The following is a 13,449-nucleotide window of genomic DNA, read 5'->3' as shown; positions in this document are numbered from 1 at the left end:
TTTGTTCTAGTAAACACAGAAACTGGCGAACGGTGGTCTTTCGAATCAGCTTTGACCGTGACTCTGGAAGACTTGGAGTTCAGCTTTTCTCTGAGAAAAGAACAAAGAATGGCTTTGAAGTCATTCTTAAGAAGGGAAGATGTGTTCAGAGTACGGCGAATGTTTAATCTATCAACGAGCTCTGCTTCACCTTCGTTGCTCTGGTTGGTTGTAGCGCTATCCTATCGCGTGCAGAGTGAGTTTGAAAGACAACCGTTTATCCCGCCCCTCGGATTGAGCTGTCAATGGTGAGTTTCCAGACCAAACATCTTGATGTGGGTCTGGCTTGTCAGGCTAGTGAACCGCATTTACCGGTTCTAACACAATAGAGACACTAACTCTATAAAGGATGAACAGGGATGGGAAGTTCGGTTCTTTTCCGCGAACCGGTTCTTTCGGACAGTTCGTTTCAATGATCCGGTTAAAAAAACGGATCACCGGTTCTTTTACGTCTTTACGTAATGACGTCACTTCCATCATCCTGGCGGATGAAAATAGATTCAAACACATCCATATAAAGTATTTGTAATCAAAACTTAGTATAGTAATAATTATTATTGACATCATCATCATCTTGGATACATTTTTTCATTTATGTTTTGCAACAGCACTCAATACAGTTCACCAAATCGAACTGAATCGATTGTTACAACATCTACTTCAAGATATTAGTTTTATTTCTAGTTTGAGAGACTGACACTGTCACTGTCGTGCAAACACTGATGTTTTACACGGATTAAATAAACTTACATTGACATAATACTTACACAAATCCTCAGTTCACCCGGGCTCATGTATTATCAGCATCAGCTGTCCCAGTCCGAGAGAAACGGTTCGGTTACGACGCTCTCACGCATGCTCAGTATCTCAGCTCACCGGTTCTCAGAATCGAACATGTCCGAAAGATCAGACAGATATTATTGGTCAAAACTGTGTTGGATTAAAAGAGGCGGGAACAAACCACAGTCACACACCTGAATGAACCTATCTCCCCACAGTTTAAAAGCGAAGGTCATCCATCTTCACCTCTGGGGTTTTGTGAGAGGAGTGAGATTGTGATATATGTGAGATTTATAGTGTGCATTGGTTAGTTATATTTAGGCTAGATTAAATTAGATATATTGACTGATATAGACAGTGACAGATAGGATAGATATAGGCTAGTGACACATTCATGTGGGAAGTTAGATAGTGATAGATAGCACAGCATAAGATAGAGATATAAGCTTTCTGAACCAATGAAGCTTTTAGCGCAGTTCAGGTATTAGAAAAAGATTCATTACTCAAAGCTTTTCAAATCAGAGCTTCTGCGCGGCCGTGGCGTTAGATGAAAAGCGTTAAAATGAAACATATGCATCAATGCACTGGTGACTTTTTCAAAAAAGGATCTATAAAGTGCATTTCCATTTTATGCTGACTGTTATGTATTAAGCACTGTTACATTAATACATAGTAATGGGTGGAGTTATATGATGTCATGAAAATGACGAGAGGGCTCGAGAAAATGTATGAGTGCAATGTGAGCATTAAAACGAGATGCAAGTTATCTTTCCGTTCCTGACTTGATGTGTCTGACTCTTCTTTAGTGTCCTCTGTCTTTATAAAAAGGAAGATACGACAAAGTGGCGACGAGGATGTTTGAAAGAACCTCGTGTTTGAATTGCCGAATATAAGAGTAAAGTGCAGGAAACAGTTGAGCGCGACGCGAGCGCGGTAATTCGAAAAGACGTGATGGCCGGCGTCATAGGAAATATTGGACAATTCGACGAAAATATTGAACAGTGGAGTTCATACACGGAGCGATTTGAATATTTCCTGCAGGCTAACGCAATTGAAAATGAGAAGAAAGTGCCTACGTTCCTCAGTGTGATGGGTGCAAAGACTTTCACTTTGCTACGCAGTCTCGTACAGCCTAGGAAACCAGGTGAGAAAACTTATGCTGAGATTGTGGAGGTGTTGACAGCCCATTTTTCACCTAAACCGCTGGTGATAGCGGAAAGATTTCGGTTTCACAAGAGAAATCAGGAAGAGGGAGAAACTGTTACTATGTTTGTGGCTGCACTGAAGAAACTTTCAGAAAACTGTGAATTCGGCGATGTTTTGAATGATACCATCAGGGACAGGCTCGTTTGTGGATTAAAAAGCGAAGCCATTCAAAAAAGGCTGTTAAGTGAAAGTAATCTCACATTGCAGAGAGCCACTGAAATAAGTGTAAGCATGGAACTTGCTGCTAAAGAAGCACAGCACTTCAGTAATGCAGATAAAGTCCTTAAAGTGTCAGCTGATAGGAGCACATTCCAGAATTTCCCTGGCCAAGCACCTAAAAATGCAACATGTTTTAGATGTGGCAAAGTCGGACATCTGGCATCGGAGTGTTGGAGTAAAGAGTTGGTGTGCCGTAGTTGTGGAAAAAAAGGCCACATAGAACGCGCTTGCAGAGGAAAACAAAAGTCTGCAAAACAAAAATTCAACAAAACGCCTGGCACATCAAAGAATAAGAAGAATGTGTATACAATGCAGTCAAATTGTAAGTACACAGATGACACTGATTCCTCCTCAGAGGAAATTCCAGTAAAAATTCTAGCCATGGAAGGAGACTCCAAAGGCTATTGGGTGACACCTGTCATTGAGGGAGAGCCGGTGCGTATGGAAATAGACACTGGCGCTGCTGTGTCTATTGTATCAGATGATGTGTACCACAAAACCCTCAAACATGTTTGCTTAAAGTCCTCCAATATAGTGTTGAGAACGTATACGGGGGAGCCTGTGACTATAAGAGGGGTAATTGATGTGGAAGTGGAACTAAATGGTCAGTCAGCAACGCTGCCACTGTATGTGGTAAAAGGGAACTACCCAGCTTTACTTGGACGAGAATGGCTGGAAACAATGAAACTGGACTGGCCGATGGTGCGGATGGTGTCAAAGGGAAACACTGAGCTGAAGGACATTCTAGAAAAATATGCTGATGTTTTCAGGGATGAACTGGGCACGATGAAGGACATTACAGCCAAGCTCGATATCAAGCCTGACAGTAGGGCCAAGTGTTGCAAAGCCCGTTCTGTGCCTTATGCTATCAGATCAAAAGTTGAAGCCGCTCTGGAAGATCTGGTAACCAGTGGAGTCATGATACCTGTGAGTAACAGTGAGTGGGCTACACCTATAGTACCTGTGCTTAAAAAGGATGGTTCCATTCGAATTTGTGGTGATTTTAAAATCACAGTAAATCCGGTACTGTCAGCTGACCAGTATCCACTTCCCCTCATTGATGATCTGTTTGCTGGCTTGGCAGGGGGAAAGCGGTTCAGTAAACTTGATTTGAGTCAAGCCTACCTACAAATGAAAGTCGATGAGAACTCTAAGGAGTTATTGACAATTGTTACACACAAGGGGCTTTTCAGATACCAGCGTCTTCCTTTTGGTATCACCTCGGCCCCTTCGCTATTCCAGAGGGCCATGGACCAGGTTTTAAGTGGCCTGTCAGGGGTGCAGTGCTACTTAGATGACATCCTGGTAACAGGAAAAACTGAAGCGGAGCATTTGAGTAATCTGGATGGTACACTCCAGCGCCTAAAGGAATATGGCTTAAGAGTGAGAAAAGACAAGTGTGAGTTTTTCAAGCAGTCAGTTGAATATCTTGGTCATGTGATCGATGCTGATGGATTGCACAAGGCACCGTCAAAAGTACGAGCCATACTAGAGGCTCCAGCACCACAGAACACCACCCAGCTCCGCTCGTTCATAGGTCTCTTGAATTATTATGGACGATTCATCAGTGGTTTAGCCACACTGTTGAAACCACTACACCAACTTCTGTGTAGCAACCAGTCATGGGAATGGACACAACAATGTGAGACCACTTTTCAAGAAGCTAAGAAAGCTCTGGTGAAGTCCGGGGTGCTAACCCATTTTAATCCTAAACTCCCTCTGCAATTAGCCTGTGATGCGTCGCCTTATGGGGTGGGAGCTGTGATTTCCCACATCATGCCTTCAGGAGAAGAAAGGCCAATAGCTTTTGCTTCACGCACACTGAACAAAGCCGAAAGCAAGTATGCACAAATTGAGCGAGAAGCTTTGGGAATCATTTTTGGTGTTCGTAAATTTCACCAGTATTTGTATGGCAGGCAGTTTATACTGCTAACGGATCACAGACCTTTAACCACCATCCTTGGACCACACACGGGTATTCCCTCTCTGGCAGCAAGTCGAATGCAGAGATGGGCTCTGCTGTTATCAGCACACACCTATGAAATAAGATATAGGAAGGCAGAGCAACACGGAAACGCAGATGGTCTGTCAAGACTACCATTACCCGTGACATGTCCCGAGCGCAAGCAGAAAGACATTTTCTACTTTGAGCAAGTCACAATGGCCCCGGTGACATCCACACAGGTGAGAAGAGGCACACGGAACGATCCAATTCTGTCTGTAGTCATGGAGATGGTAAAAGGTGGACATGTGCCTAAGGACACCACTAACTTGAAGCCGTACCTGTCCAGAAAGCATGAACTGTCAGTTCAGTCGGGGTGTCTTCTCTGGGGACAAAGAGTCATCATTCCCCCATCGTGGAGGAAACCGGTCCTCCAGCAGCTCCATGTGGGCCATTGTGGTATTGTGCGAATGAAGGAGATCGCTCGGAGTTATTTTTGGTGGCCAGGTCTTGAAGTGGACATTGAAGGAAAAGCAAAGTCATGTCCATCCTGCCAGCAAGTGAGAAATGAACCGCAACTGGCCCCATTGCACCCGTGGGATTGGCCAGAATTCCCTTGGCAGCGTGTACATGTGGATTTTGCGGGTCCAGTTGAAGGAAAGATGTTGTTAATAGCGGTGGATGCTCACAGCAAGTGGCCTGAAGTTGCTGTTATGCACTCAACAACTGCAGAGAAAACAGTGGTGAAACTGGGAGAAATGTTTAGCCGGTTCGGCTACCCTGAACAGCTCATCAGTGACAATGGGCCACAGTTTACATCACAAGAATTTGCTGTGTTTTTACAACGGTGTGGGGTACAACACATTAAATCAGCTCCGTACCATCCAGCCACAAATGGTCTCGCAGAGAGGATGGTTCAAACCATCAAACACACCTTAAAGACATCACAAGGACAAGGGAGCCTTCAGCATCGCCTGAATGATTTCCTGTTGTCATACCGAAACACCAGCCATGGGACAACAAAGGTTTCTCCAGCTTCTCTGATGTTGAAGCGCCCGCTTCGCTCTGGATTTGACTTACTGAGACCTTCTACGGTCAAGGAGGTGGTAACTCATCAGCAACAGAAGCAAGTTCAAAGGAGAGACAAGAGGGCTAAAAGCAGACTGTTCCATCCAGGACAAAATGTTATGGCCCGAAACTATACTGCAGGACCAAAGTGGGTACCAGCGACAGTGATAGCTCAAACAGGACCAGTGTCATATACTGTACTAACTGCTGACAAGCTTACCTGGAGAAGACACTTGGATCAGCTGTTGTTGGGATTTGCTACTGGGGCAGAGTCGGCAACTGGATGTTCAGACTCTACAGTGATTCCAGAAGTGACTGTGAACACACCACTTCCAACCGGAAAAAGCCCTGCAACACCCGAGGCTGAAAACATTCCACTGATGGAAAATTTGGAAAAACAATCAGAACCAGGATCCAAAATATCTGTTTCAGAGCCCATGTTAAACACAGAACGCCGTTATCCCACTAGGGAAAGACGCCCACCGAAAAGGCTTGATTTATAGAAAAGAGAGAGAAAGGAAAAAAAAAAAAAAAACAAGGAAATGTGACAGAGAAATTTGACAGTTCAAGTTCTTTATTTCAGTTTAGTTCAGCAATTGACTTATGATGTCCAAGTAAATTTCCGTTCCTGAAAAGGAAAAAAAAAGAAAAAAAAAAGAAAAGAGGACATTCTGTTTTGGGGGGAAGGAGTGTTATGTATTAAGCACTGTTACATTAATACATAGTAATGGGTGGAGTTATATGATGTCATGAAAATGACGAGAGGGCTCGAGAAAATGTATGAGTGCAATGTGAGCATTAAAACGAGATGCAAGTTATCTTTCCGTTCCTGACTTGATGTGTCTGACTCTTCTTTAGTGTCCTCTGTCTTTATAAAAAGGAAGATACGACACTGACTTTAAGTTATGGTGACCTGTGAAACATACTTTGTACTTTTAATCTCTTTGAAATTTGAAAGATTAAAGGGCAGGTGCGGTACTAGAGGCCCTGGCCCCTGCTGAAATCTGATTGCCCCCGTTCCATCAAACGTCGACGAGAAGAACAACCGGAGAATTCTTCACAACGATCACCGATGCAATTCCAGCCCCAAACAGTTGGCGGCGCTCACGGCAGTAATGTGTCGATGCAATTTGGGAGAAGAAGCAGAGGTCTTGGCTAGCAGAAAACCCGCGTAATATATTATTACTACTGTTATTGTGACACAAAAATGTAGTTTTAAGTCCTCTTCAGGCGAGAAAGTAGTTTACAGCTCAAATTTGGGGTTTGTTTATAAAGAGAGCGCCTTTTTTAAATGTGATCTGGCGTTTTCTGAGTTGTAGGATCCAGTCTATCAGCGGGTGCTGAGCGCTTGTTAACCCGCTGAGAGCAGCTTTTCCTCGGCTATAGTCCTTCTTACGTTTGCTGCTGACTCTGATGTCTCTGTAGTGGTTAATATTCGTCTTGAGGTATTGAGATGTTATTCGTTTTGTGTAGATCTAACTGCCGATCTTTGGTCTCATGAATCTATCATTTGTTCCCTGGCAGATCGTTTTGGCTGAGGGCAAAGTGAAGTTTTATACATTTGTAGGTATAATTTGACCATTGTAGATAGCACTAACTTTGTTTGACTAAATTGTTCACTTTATTTCTTGTACAGCTTCTTTTACCTTTTACTTATACTCTTATACAGTAGTCTATCATTGATCACACAAACTGATATTTACAAAAAGAGACTGGGCTGTGTTTTGTCATATTTCATTTTATTACAGTGCAACCCGTTCTCACTCCCAAGGCTTCAAAATCCGAAGCATGGTCAAGTGCCTTGCCCGTCACAAAGAAGACGCAAAAAATGTACCCCTAGGCATTCTTTTTCATATGCACTGGGTATGGGAATGTTATTGTCATGGTGATATTTTATTGGTTTATGATTTTGCCATTATGACATGTTGGAGTGTGATTCTCAATTTAATCAGCAAGCAAAATTTATTTACATTTATTTTAGTTATGCTATTTAGACATGTTTTAACATGTAACCCAACCCCATCCCATCCCTAAACCACCCATGTGTGAACATGATATAAAACACAGGATATAACATACGACTGCATCCACAATTTATTCAAAAAGTTAAATAATCAATACTACAATAAAACGAAATATGGCACAAAACACCAGTCTTTGCCTCTTTTGTTTTTTTCGCATTAAAAATTTTTTTTTAGCTACAATAAAACGAAATATGGCACAAAACACCAGTCTTTGCCTCTTTTGTTTTTTTCGCATTAAAAATTTTTTTTTAGCTACAATAAAACAAAATATGTCATAAAACACCTATTTTTTCTCATAAAAAAACGAAAACACTTTAGGCTACAATAAAATGTGTCATAAAACAGCAGTCTCTGCCTCTTTTTTCATTAAAAAAAAACAAAACAAAAAAAACAAAAAAAACATTTTAGTCTACAATAAAGTGAAATATGACATAAAACACCACTCTTCCTTCTTTTCTTCCTTCCTTCCTTCCTTTTTTTTTTTTTTAATGTACCCCGTGCGTGGCCCTTGAATGTAACATCTGGCCCCTTAATGGCCCCTGTTACAGAAAAATCCTAAAACCACCACTGCTAAAGATTATTTTTTTTAAAGTAAGGGTTGCACACAACATTTGTCATTGAAGTCTCAATTAGTCAGACTAAATTGGTCTCTGACAATAAGCCCTTAAATCGACTTGATAAGACAATAAGAAGAAAGAGGGACTAAAGAGTAACTCATCCGGTTAGCACATCCTGTCTCGATTAAGGTGAGAATTTGTGGGTTGATATTTGCAGAGTGCAGCGCCAGTGGAACTGAGCTTTGAGGCTTTTTTTCAAAGAAATGTTAGTCGCAGATATGTTGCAAATATCATTGCATCGATCTGTAAACGCCCTTTTCCAAACCAGCTACAGTAAAACAAAAAACAAAAACAAAAAACCAGCTACAGTAAAACCAGCTACAGTAAAACCAGCTACAGTGGTCACCAAAAAAACTTTGTGGAAATCCAGTATTGTAGCTAAGCACAATGTGAAACCGTTCAGATATTGTTATAGACTATGTTGCTCTAAAACGGTAGAAAAAAAAGCTGTAACTGCTTTCAACTACAAATTTACGTGTGATTTTACAGCAAATGACTTTTAATCTTTGGGCCCAATTTATTTCCACAAATGAAACCTGAAACAAAACGCAAAGCCATACGTAATATTCAAGTTATTTTATTAAGATGACGTTAGCGAAAGTAGACATGGCAAACAAATGTTGAAGTTTAAGGTCTGCTCTGTGTGAGATGGAAAATACTAGCCTAGAAATCTAGACGCACCCTAGCGGCAGCAAATTTAATTTGCCCGCAAGTGTCATCTTGATATGGGTCTGGCTTGTCAGGCTAGGAAAATACATTACAATGCATTGCATTCGTCATTTCTCAGCTCAGCTCTGTTGTTGTGGCTGACCTGCATTACACAGGCGAACGATGAACAGCAAATCAACTTTTAATGGCACAGAAACAGCTTTCCTTCTCCTTAAACGATACTATACGATGCATATAATGACAGTGAAGATATTCAGAGATAAAGGATAGTGATAGTAACAGAGGCATCCGGTAATTTTAAACTGCCGATCATAGGTCCATATCTTGAGGTTGTTTGTTGCTTCCATCAGCTCAAACATCTTAATAGGATATATAAAGCTAGGGGAAAAACACATTATAAACTACAGAAAAGAACATTATGCCTGTGTTTATTATTCGTTCAAATAGTTTCTTTACACATTACATTTAATTTTGATATTTAACTGAAAATGAACTCACCTGTTAACCCAATGATTAGAATAGCACTGATCAGACCAAATATAAGAGTAACAATCTGCCACCACGTCGGCTCTGTATGCTGCTCTACTGTGGGATTCGGACACTCTGTTGGCTTGCTGTTAGTTGTTGTAGGTTGAGTTGGGTCTGAAAAGAAATCTGTAAAGAAATTGTGCTCAAATATATATATATACACACACACTATATATTGGCAAAAAACTTTTGGGACGTTTTCCTTTACCACTTGAACTTTAATGACACCCCATTCTTATTTACTATGGAGCTACCATAACAGCTTCAACTCTTCTGGGAAGGCTTTCCACAAGGTTTAGGAGTGTGTTTATGGGAATTTTTTACCATTCTTCTAGAAGCGCATTTGTGAGATCAGGCAATGATGTTGGACGAGAAGGCCTGGCTCGCAGTCTCTGCTCTAATTCATCCCAAAGGTGTTCTATCAGGTGGAGGTCAAAACTCTGTGCAGGCCAGTAAAGTTCCTCCACACCAAACTCACTCATCCATGTCTTTATGGACCTTGCTTTGTGCACTGGAGCGCAGTCATGTTGGAACAGGAAGGGGCCATCCCCAAACTGTTCCCACAAAGTTGGGAGCATGGAATTGTCCAAAATGTCTTGGTATGCTGAAACATTAAGAGGTTCTTTCACTGGAACTAAGGGGCCAAGCCCAACCCCTGAAAAACAACCAACTCCATAACCCCCCTCCACCAAACTTTACCATTGGCACAATGCAATCAGGCAAGTACGGTTCTCCTGGCTACCGCCAAACCCAGATTTGTCCATCAGAATGCCAGACAGAGAAGCGTGATTGGTCACTCCAGAAAACATATCTCCGCTTACACCACTGCATCTCACGCTTTGCATTGCATTTGGTGATGAAAAGCTTGGATGAGCTGCTCGGCCGGTTCTTGAGCTAATCTGAAGGTTACACAGAGTTTGGAGGTCTGTAGTTATTGACCCTGCAGAAAGTTGGCGACTTCTGCACACTGTGCGCCTCAGCATGCGCTGACCCCACTCTGTGACTTTACGTGGCCTCACTTGGTGGCTAAGTTGCTGTTGTTCCCAATTGCTTCTACTTTGTTATAATACCACTAACAGTCTGAATATTTTTAGTGAGGAAATTTAACTAATGGACTTATTGCACAGGTGGCCACCGTACCACGCTTGAGTTTACTGAGCTCCTTAGAGCAACTCATTCTTTCACAAATGTTTGTCAAAGTGTCTGCATGCCTATAGTTATAGTTATCCATCAGGCTCATATTGTGAAAGAGTGGTTGGAAGGGAGCATGAAGAATCATTTTCACACATGAATTGACTCCTCTGAGCCCAGATCTTAAATTCACTGAAAGTCTTTGGGATGTGCTGGTGGAGACTTTGCAGAGTGCTGGACTCTTGCTTTGTCAGTACAAGATCTTGACCAAAAATGTATGCACCTCTTGATGGTAATAAAGAGGTGTGTCTCAATGGCCATGATGTGTTTAAGATTGTTTAAGCATTTAAAATCTACACACTCTATTAATTAGGCTTAGAAGTACTGTAGCCAAACATAAAACAATGCTAAAAGCATAATAATCACTGAAATAATGATAAAATCATTTACTCTTAAGCATTTGCATATTTAAATACAAATAGTGCCTTTTTGGGGGAATGGGCAGTATGTATAGGATACATTTACTTACCAGTGATGTATAGTCTGGTGCCGTTGCTGAATTTCACAGTTGTTTCTGTGTCCATGCAGTAATACACACCTAACTCGTCCAAAGTGATGTTATTTATGAACAGATGATGTGGATCATTCACTGAATATTTGTGCCTGAAGGTTTTTTGGTAGTATAATGTTGTTGGTGGGATTAAGAAGGAGTGTAATATCATAACAGGTGGATTTGGCAAATTTAGCAACAGCCATGTCACCTCTTGTGCATCATCAAGATCACAGTTTATTGTCACATTTTGACCCAAATCTATGACTTGATCTGTTAAAGTCTCTGCAGCTTGACACCATATGAGCAGATCTAGAAGAAAAACAATTAGGAGTTTTTCCACTTAAAGTGACAGTTAATCATCACAGAATCTATTTGTTCATTATAAATCGTCACATGCATATGAACAGATTTCCATGTATAATAAACTCACAGAAGTGAAGCTTTAAGATCCTCAGCATGGTCTTGGTCTTGTTTCACACAGCTTTTTAAATTGAGCCAGACCCCTGGGCTTTTAGGAAGGCACTTTGAGCCACATTAAGCAGAGGAAGTCAAAGCCTATGGCATATGGCAAGCCATTTTACCATTTAAACAACCTTAAAACAAACTAGTATCTATTTTCATACTACTCCATTAAGCACTAGTACTCATTCCTTAGCCACTAGTACTTATTCTTTAGATACTAAAGAGATACTTTAGATACTAGCCTATTCTTAAGGGTAGCGCCTACTGGTACTCATTCTGATAAATGAGTACCAGTATCTAATGAATAAGTTCTAATAACTTATGAATAAGTATTTACTATTATCAAATGAATGAGTACTAGTATCTAAAAAAAGAACTAGTATCTAATGAATAACAACTAGTATCTTTTAAAAAGATACTAGTCTCTAAAAAATAGGCACTAGTACCTAAATAATGAGCACTAGTAGCTAACGAATAAGTATTAGTACTTAATGGAATATATACTAGTATCAAAATATAAGTATTAGTAGCATGAAAAAAATACTAGTACGTTTTAAGAATTAAATGTTAAATCAGCTTGCCATACAAAGCCAAAGCTGAATATATAAACTGTACAACCGTGCAGTAGGTGGCGATATTGTAAAAACAAAAAACAAATCAGAAAGTCAATGAGCATATGCAAGAAATTAAACGTTTAATTTAACAACAAATAAATTAATGGCAAAAAAAATTTGATATATGGCACTAAAAACGGTATAAAACATGATACTTGTTACATTTGTAATAAGGAAGAATATGGAAGGCCACTTCAGCATAAAAACGTTCTAGCGTTACTCGACGTAATTATATTTTTACTAGTAACAATTAAATTAAAGAGCTCTATAATTCAATGTTTACTAGTAACAATTATGATTATAGAGCTCTCTAATTTAAATTGTTACTAGTAACAATTGAATTACAGAGTTCTTCAATTGATTTATTACTAGTAAAAATACACATTAAAGATATGTGTAATTGCAGAGCTCTCCAATTGAATTGCTACTAGTAAGAATTAAGTTACAGAGCTCCATAATTAAGTTCTTACTAGTAACAATTACAATTAGAGAGCTCTGTAATTGCAATCTTACTAGTACAAATTGAATTACAGAGCTCTACAATATCAATTCTTACTAGTAACAATTGCATTACAGAGCTCTGCATTCAGTGACATATCATTATGCTAATCGTGCCTATGCATATTCAACTGAGGTATATAAACAGGCAGGCAGGAAACTTTGGCGCCGCAGTCGACATAGACGAAGTACACGCTGGAGAGGCAGGGCAGCAGTCTGCAATATCTGCCTTTGATCGAGTTTTAAGTGCAGTTTCCCGTGTTCATTAATGATATTGAAAATCGTCTAGTTATTATCTTGGTTATGGATGGATTGATTGATAATTGAACATCATCAGACAATATGATAGTTTTTATGTATCTATTACAAAGACATTAGCCGCCTATTTTCATAGGCTAGGTTATTATATATAATATGTATTTTTTATATATAAAAGAGTTAAAGGCACAGTCAGAATTCCTCACTGTTCTCTTGTTCATTTTAGAGGTTCATCTTGTTCGAGGTGAGAGATGTCTCCAGAAGACTCGGCTAACCTTATTCTCTGCTATTTCCCCACAAAGCTTCACAGTCATTTCCTCTTCATGGGTTCGACATTTCATTTACTAACATTAGGCAGTTTTGATTTACAAGTTTTAATGTTGGATGAATGCATTATTTTGCATTTACATGAGCAAGCTTCTATCACTTGGTTTAGCTTTTTCTTCTCCTGTGTTTTGAGTCGCAGATTCTGTACTAGAAATATGAATAGATGGAAAATTCAATCATTGGTGGGGAAAGAGTAGTAGATTGTCAGTAAAAGTAATTTCCTACACTACCAGTGGACTAGACACAAATTCAGATTCACAGAATTTGAACATATCTATTTTATTTCAATATTCTAGTCAATATTTTCAAACAATGCAAGTTTATTAAAAATAAATAAATAAATAAATAAATAAATAAAAAAGTATATTTAATAGGTTACTCAATCAAAAGATTAAACACAATTACAAGCCAAGTATACTTTGAATACTTATTTACACTTTTAAGTATATCTTATGTCACACTCTGCTTTATTCGTGTTTTTCCGCTCGCACTGCTTGGATTTATAATGTTTTTG

General features: G+C 39.7%; 1 long non-coding RNA gene across 1 annotated transcript; it reads right to left on the bottom strand.

Moving 5' to 3' along the window:
- Positions 1–8,378: 8,378 nt before the first annotated feature.
- LOC137039598 (uncharacterized) lies at positions 8,379–11,273 on the bottom strand. The gene is made up of 4 exons (XR_010897716.1): positions 11,207–11,273; positions 10,753–11,085; positions 9,063–9,218; positions 8,379–8,942 (listed from the first exon to the last, which is right to left on the bottom strand). It is a non-coding gene; the product is annotated as an uncharacterized lncRNA (long non-coding RNA).
- Positions 11,274–13,449: the final 2,176 nt, after the last annotated feature.

Source organism: Pseudorasbora parva, chromosome 14, assembly GCF_024679245.1.
Source record: "Pseudorasbora parva isolate DD20220531a chromosome 14, ASM2467924v1, whole genome shotgun sequence".
Lineage (NCBI taxonomy): Eukaryota > Metazoa > Chordata > Actinopteri > Cypriniformes > Gobionidae > Pseudorasbora > Pseudorasbora parva.
This window is presented reverse-complemented; position numbering and strand designations above follow the sequence as displayed.